This window comes from Tamandua tetradactyla, chromosome 20, assembly GCF_023851605.1.
Source record: "Tamandua tetradactyla isolate mTamTet1 chromosome 20, mTamTet1.pri, whole genome shotgun sequence".
Classification (NCBI taxonomy): Eukaryota; Metazoa; Chordata; class Mammalia; order Pilosa; family Myrmecophagidae; genus Tamandua; species Tamandua tetradactyla.
In genome coordinates, this window is record NC_135346.1 from 50,265,319 (window position 1) to 50,281,882 (window position 16,564).

A 16,564-nucleotide genomic window follows, 5' to 3' on the forward strand; every position below is an offset into this window, starting at 1 on the left:
CATATAGAATCACAGAATGTTGCAGCTATCAGGGAACCAAAGGGATTTTCTTTGAGAAAGGTGTGGAAATGATCAGTATCATGCTTGAAAGAAATTGATGCACAGAAGAGCAAAGTTCCCATGTCTAGATGGTCATATGTAAAACTAGTGAAAAGGCTCAAAGCTGGATCTGCAGATACTACCTAAAATGTTCAAAGAGGATTAGTCTTAGATGTTCATAAGAAGCAGAGTAATACCCCTCTCTAATCAGCTTCAAATACAGTGACATCTTCTTTCCAGCTACCAGATAAACATTCAGCATCCTCCTTTACAGCAGCTACTGTTTATACTTTACCATCCAGGGTGCTAGAATCAGAAAGTATAGAAGAAATCCCCCACAACTAGCTCCAAAATAGATGCTGTGGAAGCCATCACAAAGAGCAGAGCCCAAGGTTCCGGTAGGGGCCCTCACAAATTCATTTTCCTCCACGTGGGTGGCCACTCTGCAGCACTCGTAGAGTTGAGTCAATGTCCTCAGGCCCCGGAAGGTCTAAGCCTATGCCCCTTGGGAATGAATGGGAGGCGCCAGGCCACCAAAGCGATCCTGTTTTTGACTTGGCCTTCATGCCTCATCAGACACCCGACTCAGTGCTGGGGAATGTGAAGGCCAAGTCAACCTCCCCAAAGAGTCCTTGGGTCCTGAGAGCTCTTCTATTCCCATGACACTGTGGGTCGGGAAGGAAGTAGGAGCTCTGCAAATCCCAAGAAGGCATGTTCTATCAGGGCTAGAGGAATTCTTTCTTACAGAGAATGAAGCTCTCCCCATTCCCGCTCCTCCCATCAGCAAAAAGGTTAGGAAGTGGGTGAGGGAAGGCCTAGAGTTATAGCAAAGGTTCTGACAGGTGACATTTTCAAGCAGAAAAGTAGACATAGGACCGCACAGTCTCTAAACTGCAGGAAATGCTAATGCCGGCATCTGCCAATGGTTGCCATCTCTGTGCCAGGTTCTGCGTGCTTTGTAAGCTTTATCACATTTGTTACTGGAGAAAACTGAGATAGGCCATTATCGCACTTGACAGGAGAGGAAACTGAGTCTCAGAGAGATGGGACAACCTGGCTCAAGCTCACGAAGTGGCAAGCCAGGACTCAAACATAGTCTAACTATAACAACAAAAATACAACTACAACTAGCAATAAAATTTTTAGAGAATCGGGGTGGTCTGGAATTATATATAATTTACTAGGTAGGCTTGGTTGCATTGATAACTGTTATATGCCCCCCTCCCAAATCCTATCCATGTGTTTAGAATGAAGTAATATAGCCAGTCAGTGGGGGGAATGATTTTTATGAAGTAGGATCATCCGAGTTCCTCAAAAGACAATTACACCAAAATTAATGCCAAATGCACCAAAATGGGCAAAGGACAAAGGACAACTCTCAAGAAATTCAAATGGCCAATGCAAGCATGTAAAAATGTCCAACTTGACTTCTTTGACCAAAAAAAGAAAATTAAATCAACTACCAATCTCCCTACACCTTGAAATCTAGGAAAAAATGTTAATTATAGAAATGACAACTCCCCATGTTGGAGAAAGTATGAAGGAATGTTCAATCCTCACTAATTGGTAGTGGAAGTTTAATCTGCTCAGGTTTTCTACAAGGCAGTTTGGTAGTAAATGGCAAAAGCATTAAAATTCTCCATTTCCTTTGACCACCAGTAACACATCTAAAATTTTCAACCAAGAACATAATGATGTCTGTGCCCAAATATTTCCCTCCTAAAACGACATTAATTGCAGTGTTGCTTATAATAACAAAAGCCTTTAAAATCACATAAATGTCCATCAATAGGACACAGATTAATGAATTATTGTACATCTTTGTAATGCCTTATTTTGAAGGCTTTAAATTTTATTTTTGTAGAAGAAAATTTAGTGACATTGGAAAATGTTCATGATATGTTGCTAAGGCAACATGATGCTATTTCTGGAAAAAAATTATTTCAAGATAAACACACACCTGGAAAAAAGACAAGATGAACAAATATATAATTATTAATGGTAAGATTATTCTTATTATTCTCTTTTAGGCATTTTCAAAAATTCCCATAATGACCATGTCTATGCTTAGAAAATATATTTTTAAAAATAACAAAGAATCATAAGTACTTCACTTAGTCATTGGGGCTCCCTTCATTATGTGGGGAAGAGAAATCCATCCACCTCGTCTGCTGGGCCACAGCGTTAGGAGGCAGAGAGGAAGAGATGCTGTTTATTGTAATTCTCAGCCCAATGGACAGCACCAAGTTGGCTGAACCTGTGAATCAGCCATTGTTAAGCTCACAAACCTCCAGCTAGTTGGGCATCTCAATTTACAGCCCCCAACTAGAGTCTTAAATGCACACAGGGAAATATTCCAATTGGGTTGAGCCTCTTAGAAGTTTCTAAAGCTTCGGAGGAATAAAGTGGAGGATGTTGCGAGAGCTACCACATAAAACCTAAAGACGTGGGCTCTGTAAACTGGCGTTCTTTGTGTTTTGCACTTTCCTGAGTTTGCAGGTTTCCCAGTCTCCAGCATAAAACAGCGGCTCTGTTGTGCACTGCAGAGAAAAAGTGAGAGACTTAGGCTGGCAATTGCTAACACTCCGGGCATCAAACTGAGTTGGAACACTTGTAGAAAATTATTTAGTTATGATCATTATTAAGTGCTTTTAATCACAATAATGAACTAATATAGTGGTACTTAAGCTTGGGAAAGTCAAAGAGGAGCCATTAAAAATCTAATTAAAAGTCAGTCCTTAAGAAGAATCATGGCTTATTTATCTCTCTATTAGGTAATATAAACTAGTGATCTGTACAGCTTGGAAATTTTCCACCGGTGGAGCTCGTAAGCACTATTCCCTGTTCGGTTGTAAAAGTACAATAAATCCTACTTGAAGGGAACCCTGACTACATTTTAAGAATAGAGACAATGAGGGAAGAAAAAAGGAAGGAAGAGAGAAAATAATTTATTTTATTAATGTTATATAAATAACATTATATTTATTTATAATGTTATATAACATTATATTTGTATTTGCAAATACAAATAAAATTTATTTGTATGTTGCAATTCTCCAATAAAATTCCATGTATCTATAGTTCTATTGAGAAAAAAAAATAAGAAGAGTAGACTATTGGTGATAGACTTTGGAAAATAGATTGTAGTTTATAGTTAATTTACTATGGGTCAGGCACTGAACTAAGTGATGAGGTGAAAGGAAAATAAGATAGACCACTAAAATGAATTTTGGAAGTAAAGTCAAAAGACAATATTGACTGCTAGAAAGCATTGGTTAATGTGGGCTGCAAATTATACTGTGAGTTTCCTTGTGGCCAGAGTAAAGAGATATGCAAAAAGTTCGTTGTAGTCTTAACTCCTAAACACACCAATCCTTCTATAGACATAACCCTTCCAGGCAACCAAAGGCTGAAAGGAATTACTCTAACCAATCCTCAGAAAACAATGTGCTCAACCTTACCCTTAGGAACCTCAGCAAGCTTCATTCAACTTACAGCACCAGAACACAGTTCAGCAACAGCCACTACTCAAGGACTCACAGTAACGTGCTCCAAGCACCTGGTGTCTGATGAAGAAGAGCGGTCAGGAGACTTTCGATGGCAGAGCATGCTTATTCATGTACATGCATACATATTCACATGAACACACAGCCCAGCCAGCTGGAGAAGTTTTGCCACAGTGCTTTCATAATGGTGTTATAAAGGGAAAACTGTTAAACTTACAAATCAAAAAAAAAAAAAAAAGAGTACAGAATCCTTTACTTATGCTCCCATAGGAAAATGTTACCTTCTAAAATAGTAGAGGTTCAGGGACAATTCAATTTCAATTAATGTTTGTTTTGTTTTGCTCTCAGTCTCTGCAATACAAAGGAGAAATAAATGGATAGGGAATAGACCCTGTTACGATCGAGTGGGGAATATAAATCAGAAATAACAGCAATGTCAGCTACTACTCTATATTGAATAACAAGATATGGCCTGTGTACTTTGTGCACATTATCTCAATTAATCCTCACAAGGACCCTTCCAACTACTTTCCGCAATACACAGATGAGGAAACTGAGGCACACATCAAGGAACACACAAGTCCTAAGTGGTAGAGACAGGGATTGAATCCAAGCTTGACTCCAGAGACCATGTCTCACTGCCCGGTGCTGCCTTCACGATGCTCCCATATGGAGCAGAAACACCGCTCAGTACTGCCTTCCAGATGCTTCCATATGGGGCAGAAACATGTACTTGTGGGCCAAGTGTGCATAAGAGTAATTGCTGTGTGTGTGTGTGTGGGGGGGATAGAAAGTACGAGCCAGGAGATCTACAATCCAAGATACTCAGAGTGATCTTCTGTGGCTAAGGCAGTCAGTCCCCCTTCATTCCATAGGCAGGTTTTGAGCTGGTAGCATGTACCAGATCCTGTCTAATTCACTGGTGAGAGATGGAGAGGGAGTGCCCCTGCCCTCCATCCCCGAGGCACTCCAATGTGCCTGAGTAACCTTCTAGAAGCATATCCAGGCAGGTCCGGGAGTCCAGAAGATGTCTAATTTCCACTGGGTGCTTAGCATATGTCAAATGGGGTAAGACTACTACAGGTGGAGGCAATATCATGTGCAAATGTGTAAGAGAGCTTGGCTTATTCAGGGAGCAGAAGAATTTGGTATGAGGAGAGGGAGTAGGGAACGGAGGGAAAGAAAGAGAGGAGGAGAGTGCCGGCAAGGAGACAGAGCGACTATGAAAAAAAAAAAATAAAAGGAGTCAGGGAGCGTGTGAGACATGAGGTTAGAGAAGCAAGCAGGGACCAGTCCAGACCACAGAAGAATTTATATGCTGTTTTGGGGGTTGGATTTTATTCTAAGGGCAGTGGAGAACTTCAGAAAGAGTTCAAGAAGAGCCAAGTCAAGATCAGATGGTGGTTTTAGAGAGGTTACTCCACTGCAGAGTAGAAGCTGGTTAAGAAAATGGGACTGAAGACAGGGTGTTCATAATAGGGTTGGCAAAAGTTTACAAGGTATGGAGGAGGGTGGGGCAGTGGGAATAAACAGAAAAGGAAGGAAGAAGAAAAGATACTAGGGAGATAGGACAGGTCTTAGATGCCGGTTAATTGGGCAGGTTAAAGTGCAATCCTAGGATTCTGGCTGAATGGTGGCAGGCGAGAGAGAAGAGGTCTTGGGGTTTCGAGAGAGTAAGATTGTGGGCCTTGCAGGATACTCAGGGAATGTGTCCAAGAGGCACAGATATATATTTTGGGGGTTCAGGAGCATTCTGGGAGAGTGATCCAGGCAATGGATGGAGTGAGATATCCTTTGGAGGTACATCACTATGGAATGTTGAACTCCGACTTCAGCCTGGATAAAGAGAAACTTTTTGGTCACTGCAAACGTTGTATTGGGTAAAATTTCAGGTTGTCTCCTGCCACTGACCATATGTTGCAAAGTGGACTCAAATTGGAAGTTTCGGCTAAAACCCTCACCAGGGAAAAGGAAAAGGCAAGCTTGAACTAATTGCTCTGCTGGTTGAGATGACCTTTAGAAACAAGTTTGAACTTTTGTCAGCATGTTATCGGTATTTCCATCAGGAAGGATTTCAACCAGCTAATGTTTGCCAACTGGGAGGACCAAGTGTTCAGTTGAGCATCAGGGTTCCTGTGCTAATCTGACCTTCCAAGGTATTTAAAGATGCAAAGGCCAGATTCATCACTTGAGTTCCCAGATCCATTGCTGGAATGCCACACCAATACACCTACCAACATTTGCCTGGACTTTTTATCAACCTTTGTCTTAAAAAAAATTCTGAAGCTTTAATTTTCAAACTCACTTTAAAAACTTTTTTAGGGCCACTTTTTTACCAAAGCACTTTAACCATCATCAACCTTCATCCTTAAATGAAGAAGCATGCACAGTGGTGAGACACTTGGGTTTTGGAGCCAGAGTATAGGATTTGAATTCTGGCTTCCTCACTTCTTAGCTGTGTGATGTTGGGTGAGTTACTCAATCTCATTAAGTCTCAGTTTCCCCATTTGCAAAATGCAATTCATAACTGACCTACTTGACAGAATAATTGTATGGCTTAAATGAGGTGACTTTTAGAATTATTCACAGACCTTGGCACATTGCAGTTTCTTTGTAGTGCACGTGGCTATCATTATCAAAATGCATTTATTACCCTTAATCACACAGAAGCTATTGTGTTAATCTCAGTTCCATGCAACTGACCCAAAACTTGAAGAGAGTGCTTGTTTTTATTCTTCTTCTAAACAGAAGTAACAGATAAAATCATTCCTACGCAGCCCAACACCTCCAACTATATTTCACCGCCTGAAGAAGCAGCAGTAGGAGAAACGAGAGTTTAATTAAACTCTTATTTTGGGCAGAATAAGGGAGAAGAACCTTTGGGGGAAAGGTAGTTCATAAAACATATTGTGTTGGAGGGCTATGATAAATGACTACACTAGAAAAGTACATTAAAAGAGGGTTTTCTCTCACTTTAAAAGTTTTTTTCTTGGTCTCAGCCCTGAGCTAATGAAGCTACATCCCTTCAGCACTCTTCTTTGACATGCAATCCTTGCTGTATGTAAGCCTAGAATTCAGGAGGAGTCACTGGTACTGAGACTCTGCCTGCCATTCTCGTTCCATCCTATAGAGTCTTGTGCGCTTGAGTTACCAGAACTGATTCAGCCTCTTGTTCAGCAAAAAGCCACTCTTGCCTACTTGATCCCTTGTGTGAGTAGTTGGGAGGGTGGGACGGGGCAGGCAGGGGAGAGGTAGTGGGTCATTACAGTTGGAGGAGAAGGGGTGGGGGCATGGCAAGTGCAAGGCTCTCCAGAATGTCAAAGGGAAACATTAGAAGGTAACAATAACCCCCTTTGATGTTTCTTGGATATGAGTTGGTTTGAGTTGGGACTAGAACAACAGCTCAGTTTCGATGCCCAAATAGCTGAAGAGTCCTTTATTGACAAGTGTAAAAACTGCTATAGCCAATTAGGGGGAGAGAAAGATGGCCCTCTCATGGAAGTATTAAATCAAAATAAAGGGGACATCCTCCAATGAGCAGCCTGGTGGGGGTTGGGGTCCAGCACATTTGGGAGTGTGACAGAGTAGCAGCAGAGAATAATAATAAACATGAAAAATAAGAACGAGTTGAGTTCCTACTAAGTGCCGCACTCTGTGCCCATTAACCTCTTTGATCTTTCTACCGATCTAGGAAGTCTAAGTCCAGTCCCAAGGCTGTCATGCACCAGGCTCGCCTACCTCCTCACTGACGTGGCTACAGCCAATGGGCTAAGTCAATAAGGGAGGGTGCAACTGCACTGCCACTGGACAGGGAGGGAGGGGACCTTAGATCAGTCTTTTTTGCTGTGTGATCTTGGAGAAGTCAAGGAGGCTTTCTGAACCCCAGATGCCTTATCTATCAAATGAGGTTTGTAAATGTCTGTTGGCTTTTCCTCAAGGGGTTGAGAGGAGCACATGACTGAACACAGGTACAACTCTGTACAAAATCATCATCTTCCATCATTCACATCAGGTCTCTCCAACTCCAAAGGAACTGTGATGAAAGATGAGTACAAATGAAGATGTAGCTTAGTACTCAAGGCTAAAGAGTCTCAGACAGATCAAACAGAGCCACTGTGCAAAGACACAGCCACCCACGGAGAGGGTTAGTGAGGTTTCTAACTCCAGCTGGGCAGGGGTCAGCACGGAGCAGTGGGAGCCACACCTTGGAAGATAAAACTCACACCAGATCATGCGAATGGCTGAGTCGCTGGCCAGTGTAATCCCTCGGACAACCTTCTGCTCAAACCTAGTCTGAGTATCCAAGAAGGACTTCCTGTGGTCTCTAGCCATTTTCAGTCTCCAAAACCCTCCACTTTGATTAGCAGCACCACCCTTTACAGCAGACCAAACTGCTCCAGTAAAGGGAGCATTCTACTTCCTGAAATACTGCCAGCCTCCACAGCAGACCTCTGCCTACCTTCAACACTCAGATAGCTTCAGGGGGACAGAGGACTCAGAATTACAGCACATTCATTTTATACCTTATTAGTAAATGCTCACATAGTACGGGGAAGTTGTAAGGCATGGGAAATTTATCTTTCCAACCCGATCCTTCATGTCCCGTTGGGCTTTTATTTTAACACTCCTTTTTTACACTGTTTGCTGCCCCTCTGCTGATTCCCTCATGTTATTTGGCTTCTCCTCCCAGAGTGGGGCTCAATCTCCTATTTCCATTGTACTTCCAGAAGCATCAGCACATTAAAGGAGGGGGAGGGCAATCCTTAACTCAGCAGAATGAATGTCCGGTGGTCTAGTTTCATGCTGTGGGAGAGGCTGGTTTGGGAGAATAACAGGGATGGCCTTTGAGAGTTCCAGCCCCTTGTGTAGGGTGATAATTGCTACCATGTACAAGACCAACTCTGCACATGCCCCTTTCCCTGTCAGCAGTCTCCTCCCCTGTAGAGAACAGTTGTCATTCTTTCTCATCCTTGGACATCTCCCTTCTTCTTATAACATTTGGGCAACTCCCCACTTCTTGAATCTTGGTGGGAAGTGAAGTTCCCTTCTACCATAAAGCCAGAAAATGCTGGATATTCGCTTTCCTAGACTTCTTTGCAAGTAATGCCAAGGACACCCACTGAGGCTCTAATCAGAGAGGTGAATCCACAGGTGACTCAGGAGTGAGCTCCTAAAGAAGTGGAGATTCAGAAGGATCCACGGCAGAGGGAACAGCTGGTTTAATAAGATGAGTTCTGGAGCTACGGTGGCTGGAGAAGCAGTGGGGTGCAGAGTCCAAGGCTACTGATGTTTGAACATGCAACAGGCCATCTCAGGAGCTGGATGTGGGTAGAAGTGTTGCCTCACAGGGCAAGTCTCCAGGGTGATTTGTGGACGTGTAGCTGGCTGGGTGGTCTCCAGGTCTCATTTTCAAGATCTCTATGGGCCACCCAACATCATTTTTAATGCATTCCTTTTCTACATAAATCAGCCTTGTCTGATTCAGTAGCTTGAAACTAGGAATCCAGAGTGATACTAATGGAACTACTACTAACAATAATTATAAAAATAATGACACTATTACGACTACTACTAATAATAATGATGACAATAATAATGATAATAATGACACTAATAATAATAGCAGCTAGCATCTATTTATTATGTGTTTCTACATGCCAGGCACTGTCTCAAGAGTTTTTCATATAATAACTTATTTATTCTTAAAATCCATCCTAAGAAGTAAGTACTACCAGCAACCCAATTTTACAGTTGAGGAAGCAGAAACCCAGAGAAGTAAGTAACTTTGTGAAGGTCTCAAGTTTCACCCTTTCCTTCTCCCTCTAGTACCTCCTAAGAAACAAGCTTAAGCACAGAATTCAGGATTAAAACCTTCATACTTAGGACTCATAACTCTGGTTCCTTTGTGTTTGGTGTGGGGTTAGGATTCTTTAATGGGGAACATTTACACCATTCAAGGGCTCTCTGCTGCAGAGAGAGCAGAAACTTTTAAGAAGGATCAAACTGGGGCCTTTTTCCTTGGCCAGTTGGGCGACAAATGGCTAAAATGAGAGTCCAAAGTGGGAAAAGTCCCCGTTAGCTGCTGAGGCTCCAGCTCACTATCGTGTTTGGAGCCCAAGGGCAAGTTGGCTGTTGGGAAGACAGAGAGGGTACTCTCTGGAAATGTCACTGCTGACCTCTTAATCACTAGCCTGCGTCTGAATTAATTAGGTTAAGAGCTCTGCATATTGAGCTGTTCTCACATCTGGAGTAGTTTTATAATGCAGGGAACTCATGGCAGAAGGCAAACTGTCAAGAAGGAGAGTCAGATATAAACATAATACATCACCGAAAGGCTCTGATTCTGGCTTGGTCGTGATTCATAACCTGGGAGTGATGGATTGTCTCTCATTGTCCTAATTTTGGACCAGACACTTCGGGATGATGGTTGGGGTTGACATTTAGTCATCTTTTCTCATTCTACATGAAAGTCTAAATAACTGTGGCTTGGTAGAGGGGGGAAAAAGAGGGAATTTGTTGAAGGATTTTTGCACTTATTTTTCTTGAACAAGTTACAATAAAGTACATACTTGGGGAATAAAGTCTCTCTGCAGTGGAGATGAGTGAGGACCCAGAGCTTTCTCTCTTGGTGTGTCTGTGGTGCCACTGAGTATGTGTGTCTAAATTCTGGGAAATAATAAACACTATGCCCTGAAATTTCATGTATTTGGAGGAATTTCATTAAGAAATTCCCCCTTTTAGGTCCTCAGAATGAGGAAAATGTTTGACTCCATTTTAGCTATGCTGAAGTGGGCTCTATAAAAGCTTTTTTTGCAGGTCTCCCCAACCTGTGGTGGGTTAACTGAGCCTAGTTCAGGTTGCATCCTTCTAGACAGAAGCACATGAAAGATTAGGCTTCTTCTATAAACGGAACAATTGAGGAACAAACAACACTCCCTTCAGCGACTTCCCATTGCCTTTTATGCAAAGCCCTATGCGATTCCATTCCTTCCTTCCTGCCTCGCTGGGATCTCCCGTGGTTGGAGCATGCTTCTGGTGCTTCTAACAAGGCAAGCTGGTTGTCACCTGCCTTTGCACTGGCAATTCCCCTCTGGGAGCACTCTCCCTCCCACCTACGTGGGCTCTTTCCTCATGGGCACTTAGAACTTTGCCACTCAAGGTGGTCCCTGGTCCAGCAGGGACAGCATCACTTGGAATCTTGTTAGAGATGCAAAGCCTCGGCCCCCACCCAGATCTACTGAATCCCAATCTGCATTGTAACAAGATCCACAGGTGATGCTTGTCCACATCAAAGTCCTGGGATGATGTGATGAGAACTCAGCTTGAACATCCCTGCTGGACATCTTCCCACTCCTAACCACCCCAACTCTATCACCTCACCCTATTTCATTCTCTGCTTAGTACTTATTAGAAGTTGACATTTCCACCTTACTTTTTTTTTTTTTTTTTAAAGTTTGTAGTCTCATTGCAAGCAGGGGATGGTCTACTTGGTTTATCTCAGCGTTTTCCAGACCTAGAGAGTGCCTCATGACTAAGTAGGGTAAGCACTCAATATTTCTTGAAGGAATGAAGGAATCAACTAATCAATTACTACAAAAATGCAACTTCACTTCTTCCCTTTCTACCTCTCCCTCCCTCCCTCTCTCTTTCTATCTTTTTCTGTTTCTGCAGACTTTAGTTTACCAAATCCACCTCCTACTCTAGAGAAGCAAGGGGAAAGGTATCAGTTCTTGGGGTAGGGGGTGAACTCCACTTGCCCCCTCTGAGAATCTGCAGTGGGGTAAGAACCTGGTGGGAGGGCCTGCACAGGAACGAGTTCCTTAGCAAGGCTGAGACCTGGTGCCCTCTGGCATGAGAGTCCACGGCCTTGTGCTGGGCCAGCCTGGCCCTGGTGGCGGCCAGGGGATTATGTGAAAGAAGGTGAGTTGCATTCTTTCAATAATTTATGAACGATGCTATTCAAAGTTCAGGGAGACTGAGGGTTCATTTCAAACTTAAAAGGGATCAAACTGACCACACATTAGGGCCAGGAGGGCTTATTCAAGAGGTTGTAATTATTACCCAGTGCTGGGTTATAATGGGCATTCGATAAATATTAGTTAGATGAATGACTACTGCAGTTCCACAATAGAAGACAACATCCCAGATTCTTTTTCCAATTTCTCTTCCTTCTTTCTTCCACTGTCTTTGCCTTCTTTTCCCTTTCTCGACCCCCTCTCCTTCCCTCCTTCCTTCCTTCCCTGATTCTCTCTCCAGCTTGCAAAAACTTCTTTTAATGGAACATACTCAGGAAAGAAATAGGCAAAATCAAGTTTTAACTACTCTCAGTTAAAGAGAGACAGGGCAGAAAAACTGTCTTGAGAGCCTAAGTGAACTGGGGACATTTTATAACATAGTCTTCAGAAATTCTAGTCCTTGGAAATTCTAGAATAGGTTGTTGAATCTTGCTGCCAGCAAGCTTTTCCAAGAATATTCTTTTTAACTTCAAGGACTTGAAAAGTGCTAGTCTGAAATAGAATTCACTGCGTTGAATTCAAGATGCAGTCAATCAGATATTATTCAACTGATTCATTTGAAGCAACTATCTAAGGACTTAGAAGATAAGAAAGGTATCCCCGATTTTACCCCATCGCCATTCAAAAAGAACAACCCCCCCACACACACACCTAGAAGGATATATCAAAATGTTAATGGTGAATTATCTCTTAATGGATTTATAGCTGTGCTTTCCCACATTTTACAAAATTTCCGGAATGAACTCACACAACCCCTTTAATTGTTAAAAATGAAAATGTTGTTGTGAAAAAAGGAAATGCTATTTTGAAAAGTAAAACTCCTTCCTAGATGTACTTTTCTTGGGCAATGTCTCTTTTTTTTCTCCATATGGCCAGTTGGTTGACTGACTTGCTGGTCACCTGACAATCACATCCTCTACCCCATAAAAAAATCAAGACACAAGCTATCTATAAATTGGAGGATCCTAGGAAACCTCATTTTACTTTCTAGGAGTATAGTCTGGGGTGCTACAATTGATTGAGCTTCACTCATAGGAATTAGGAATTGGATCCTGTGCTTTCATCAACCACCTACTACCTCAATTTAATCACATCAGGTTGCAAAATATAGGGTTCACTGATAAGGTGGTTATGCCTTTTTATCAGATACTAGGTCTCTGACTCCCATGTGGTTATCTGACTACTCTGACCTTCAAGTTCTTCATCTATAAGATGAGAATATAACTATTCACTTTATATATACTTACACTGTTATATAAGAAGTCATTATCTTCTTAGGGCAAGGTCCACCCAAACCAGACATGGAGGGTAGGAATGGCTGTATTTTGAAGCAAAAAATCCAAATCCTTTGTTTCACCTCTCTTTGTTTCTCCTGCTTCACATCCCCTTCTTTCTATTTTCCACCCTTCTTTTTTCTTCTCCACCTTCAGATTTCATATCATACCGTACTTAATACATACCAAGAACTCTGGAGACCGCTTTCTCAAATCTATCATCTCTGTGGATACACAAAACCAATAAAGTGAATAGTTTTATTCTCATCTAATAGATGAGGAACCTGAAGCTCAGAGTAGTCAGATAACCACACGGAAGTCAGAGAGCTAGTATCTGATAAAAAGACAGGTCTTCTCCAAACCTAGAACTCTTCCTACTTCACAACCTCTGCCCTTTTCCTTCTTTTCTTATCTTCCAGCTTCCCATTCCTTTGCCTTCCTTCCTTTACCCTTCATCTTCATCCTTCTAAAGAATATGTCTAAAATTAGAAAAGGAAAAAAATGCACATATCATGAAAATAACTGGGCTAAGAACCTTCACATAGTATGTCAACAAATAATTCCAACAACTGAGATAGGTGGTATTTATACATTCAAATATTTATTGAACACTAGCTGTTGTGAGGATATCACAGGAGACACTCCAAGTGAAATGTGTTGTTGTATTTTTAAGGAATTGTTGCTTTCAAGGAGTTTAGAGTCTAGTGGCTGCTCCCGTTATCATTTGCTTTCAAAAGATAAAGAAACTGGGGCTTAGAGATATTAACTTCCTCATAGTCATAGTCCAAACTCATAATTTCAATCATTCTAATGGCACAACGTTCTAGGGGTACTAGAAAGAAGAGGCTCCTCTGAATACGTGCCTTCACCTTTAACATAAACAAGAAAGAAGAGGAGGAGGAGGTGGGAGAAGAGGAAGAGGAGGAAGAAGAGGAAGAGAGAGAGAAACAGTGACAGAGATGGAGACATACAGACACACAGCAAAGCAGATCTTTGGCCTCTCAGTCTGCTGTACCCCCAGGCAAGGACTCACTGATGAATTTGTTCCTTTCCTTTCTTGCTGAAGATGCTTCCAGGAGTCCAAGACTTTCAGGTCAGGGTTAGCCCAGACAATTAAAGACAATTACAACCAAGTTGTGCTACACGGACCTCCATTCAGCCTTTTGTTTTGTTTTGTTTTCTGACTTTCACAGCTTCGAGCTAAAGAAAGAAGCTTGACTTCTCATCCTTCGTCCCCTAGGCAGAGATAATTTTAATTCCTTCAACCAAAAGGAAGACTTTCACTGACCTGGCCAAGAAAGAGTAGGGTGCGAGGCAGAATTCCAAGGCTTTGAGGTCCCACAAGATAAGATGATAATAATAATTTAACATTAATTAATTGAGTGTTTATCTGCCAAACAGGGCTAAGCGCTTTTTTTTAAAAACTTAAAAAAAAATTCTATAATATAACATATATACAAAGCAAAGAGAAAAAAGCAATAGTTTTCAAAGCTATTTCAACAAATAGTTACAGGACAGACCCCAGAGTTTGTCATGGGCTGCCATACGATCCTTTCAGATTTTTTCTTCTTGCTGCTCCAGAATATAGGAGGTTAGAAAGCTTAAAAATTTGTTTTTATCTTCACAATTGATTGTTTTCCTTTTTCTTTTTTTGTAAAAATAACATATATACAAAAATGCAATACATTTCAAAGGACAATACCACATTTAGTTGTAGAACATATTTCAGAGTTTGACATGGGTTACAATTTCACAATTTTAAATTTTTACTTCTAGCTATTCTAAGATATTGGAGACTAAAAGAGATATCAATTTAATGATTCAGCATTCATATTCATTTGTTAAATCCTATCTTCTCTGTACAACTCCACCATCACCTTTGACCTTTCTATCCCTCTCTTTAGGGGTATTTGGGCTATGGCCATTTTAACTTTTTTATATTGGAAGGAGCCATCACTAATATGGGTAGGACGATGGAACTATCTGATGTTCTGGAGCGGCTGGGCCCTCTAGGTTGGGCTAAGTGCTTTTACAAGTCATAATTCATTTAGCCCAAGGTTATTGTGTTAGGTAGGTATTGCCATTATTTGCATCGTAAAGGCCAGGAGTTCAGGGCTTGGAGACATCTCTAACTTGCCCAAGATCCCTTTACTAGGTGACACAGGTAGAATTTGAACCAGCCCATCTGGCTCCAGAGGCTGCTTCTCACCTGCTAGGTTACACTGCCTCCCTGGTGAAAACTATGAAGCACATGATGAGGTACTCAGTAAATATTAGCTTCCTATTCTTTTTTAAAAACTCCTCTGGGGGTATTGCTTTGCACAGAAATCCCGTCTTACCTCCCCCTCCCCAATCACTCTACCATCCAATCAGCTGCAATTGGGAAGACTGCCTTTCTATCTACTTCCATCCCTCCAGGATAAAAACCCGAGTCCTCAGCTGACTGCCCTTACGTTCCACCTTTGTGCTCTAGCACCTTCCATGCTCCTCCCAGATCCCTAGGGGAGATGCAAGCACATTAAGATTGAAGAACCCCTGCTCCAGAGTATGTGCTTGGCTTCTCTGAACATCATTTATCATATTTCATGGTTTTAAAGGAGGCAAAAACGTAAAAAGCCAGGCACCCTGGAGGAGCTGACGGGATAAACTCTGACTTGTGGTTTAGGATGGGAACAAATGCACAGATAGCTCTGGGGCTGGACTGTCCCACTAGCTCCATCCCTCCCTCCTGGCCTAGCGCACTTGTTAATGGTTTGGAGGGTGGGGGTGGGCGGTGAGGAGGGAAGGAGAAGGCTTGGCAGTCACAAAGGCCTGGGCCAGGCCTGGTCACCCAGGTACCTGCTACTTAAAAGAAAACAATTTTCTCAGGTTGAACTCTGCCTTTTGCTCCAGGGTTCCCTTGGAGAGGTGGGAAGTCATTTTTTTTCATTAAACAAGTGTTAGGGTTACACGGTGGGGGGAAGGAGCCAGGGAGGGGAAGAGAGTAAAGGGGTTTCTTACAGCACAGGCAGGGGGCTGGCTGGGCCTCCTGCTCCCAGGCTGGGCCAAATTGAGCCAGAGAGACCGGCCCAGCCATAATTCATCTTAATGAAGGGCCTCAGTAAACTCGCTGTGCCCTTGGGGTTTCAGCAGGAAGCTCCCAGGTATTTTGTAGACATGGGTCCCCCAAATGAGCAGGTGCTAACAGGGCTTTTTCCTCCTGGGGTTTTTGCACCTCAGAACCCTTTTCCATCAAGGCCCCCAAGGCGAGGGGGATGCTGAACTGAAGGGCCGGCTCTGGGGAGGTCCCAGAAGCCACGGGAAGCAGTTTCTGGTCAGCAGCACTCATCCCTCTTCTGCACATAGCGGGAGGCACAAGCAGTGGCAGACATGAGTGCCGGTGGCTCCAAGAGGTGGGACAGCATGAATTATATTGAAAGCAGCTAATACCATCTAATATCTATAAAAAAATTCATTGTAGGCCAGACCCTGTGCTGCACTCCTCTATATGCGCCGTCTCACTGGCTACTCCTATGAAGGCAGTACCAGCCTTTTCAGGTGAGAAAATGGAAGCTCAGAGGGACCAAGTGATTTGCCCCAAGACACTCAGCTGACAGGCAGCAGAGGCAGGTTTCGAACCCAGGTCATTCCAACTTCAGAGTTCCACATGCCATCACATCGAATGAGTATCAAGTGACGCAATACATATTCATTATCCCTTTCAACCTAAATGACTCTCTGTAAGACTGTA

The 16,564-nt window shown here is 42.5% G+C and overlaps 1 protein-coding gene and 1 long non-coding RNA gene across 2 annotated transcripts in view; one reads left to right on the forward strand and one right to left on the reverse strand.

The window, feature by feature from the left end:
- Positions 1 to 14,224, forward strand: part of LOC143664086 (uncharacterized) — a 69,476-nt gene extending 55,252 nt beyond the window's left edge. The window contains exons 3-4 of the long non-coding RNA XR_013166305.1: positions 13,662 to 13,927; positions 14,028 to 14,224. This is a non-coding gene — a long non-coding RNA (uncharacterized LOC143664086). The remainder of the gene's footprint in view (positions 1 to 13,661; positions 13,928 to 14,027) is intronic.
- Positions 1 to 16,564, reverse strand: part of SLIT3 (slit guidance ligand 3) — a 617,936-nt gene that overhangs the window by 380,960 nt on the left and 220,412 nt on the right. The window lies entirely within an intron of this gene.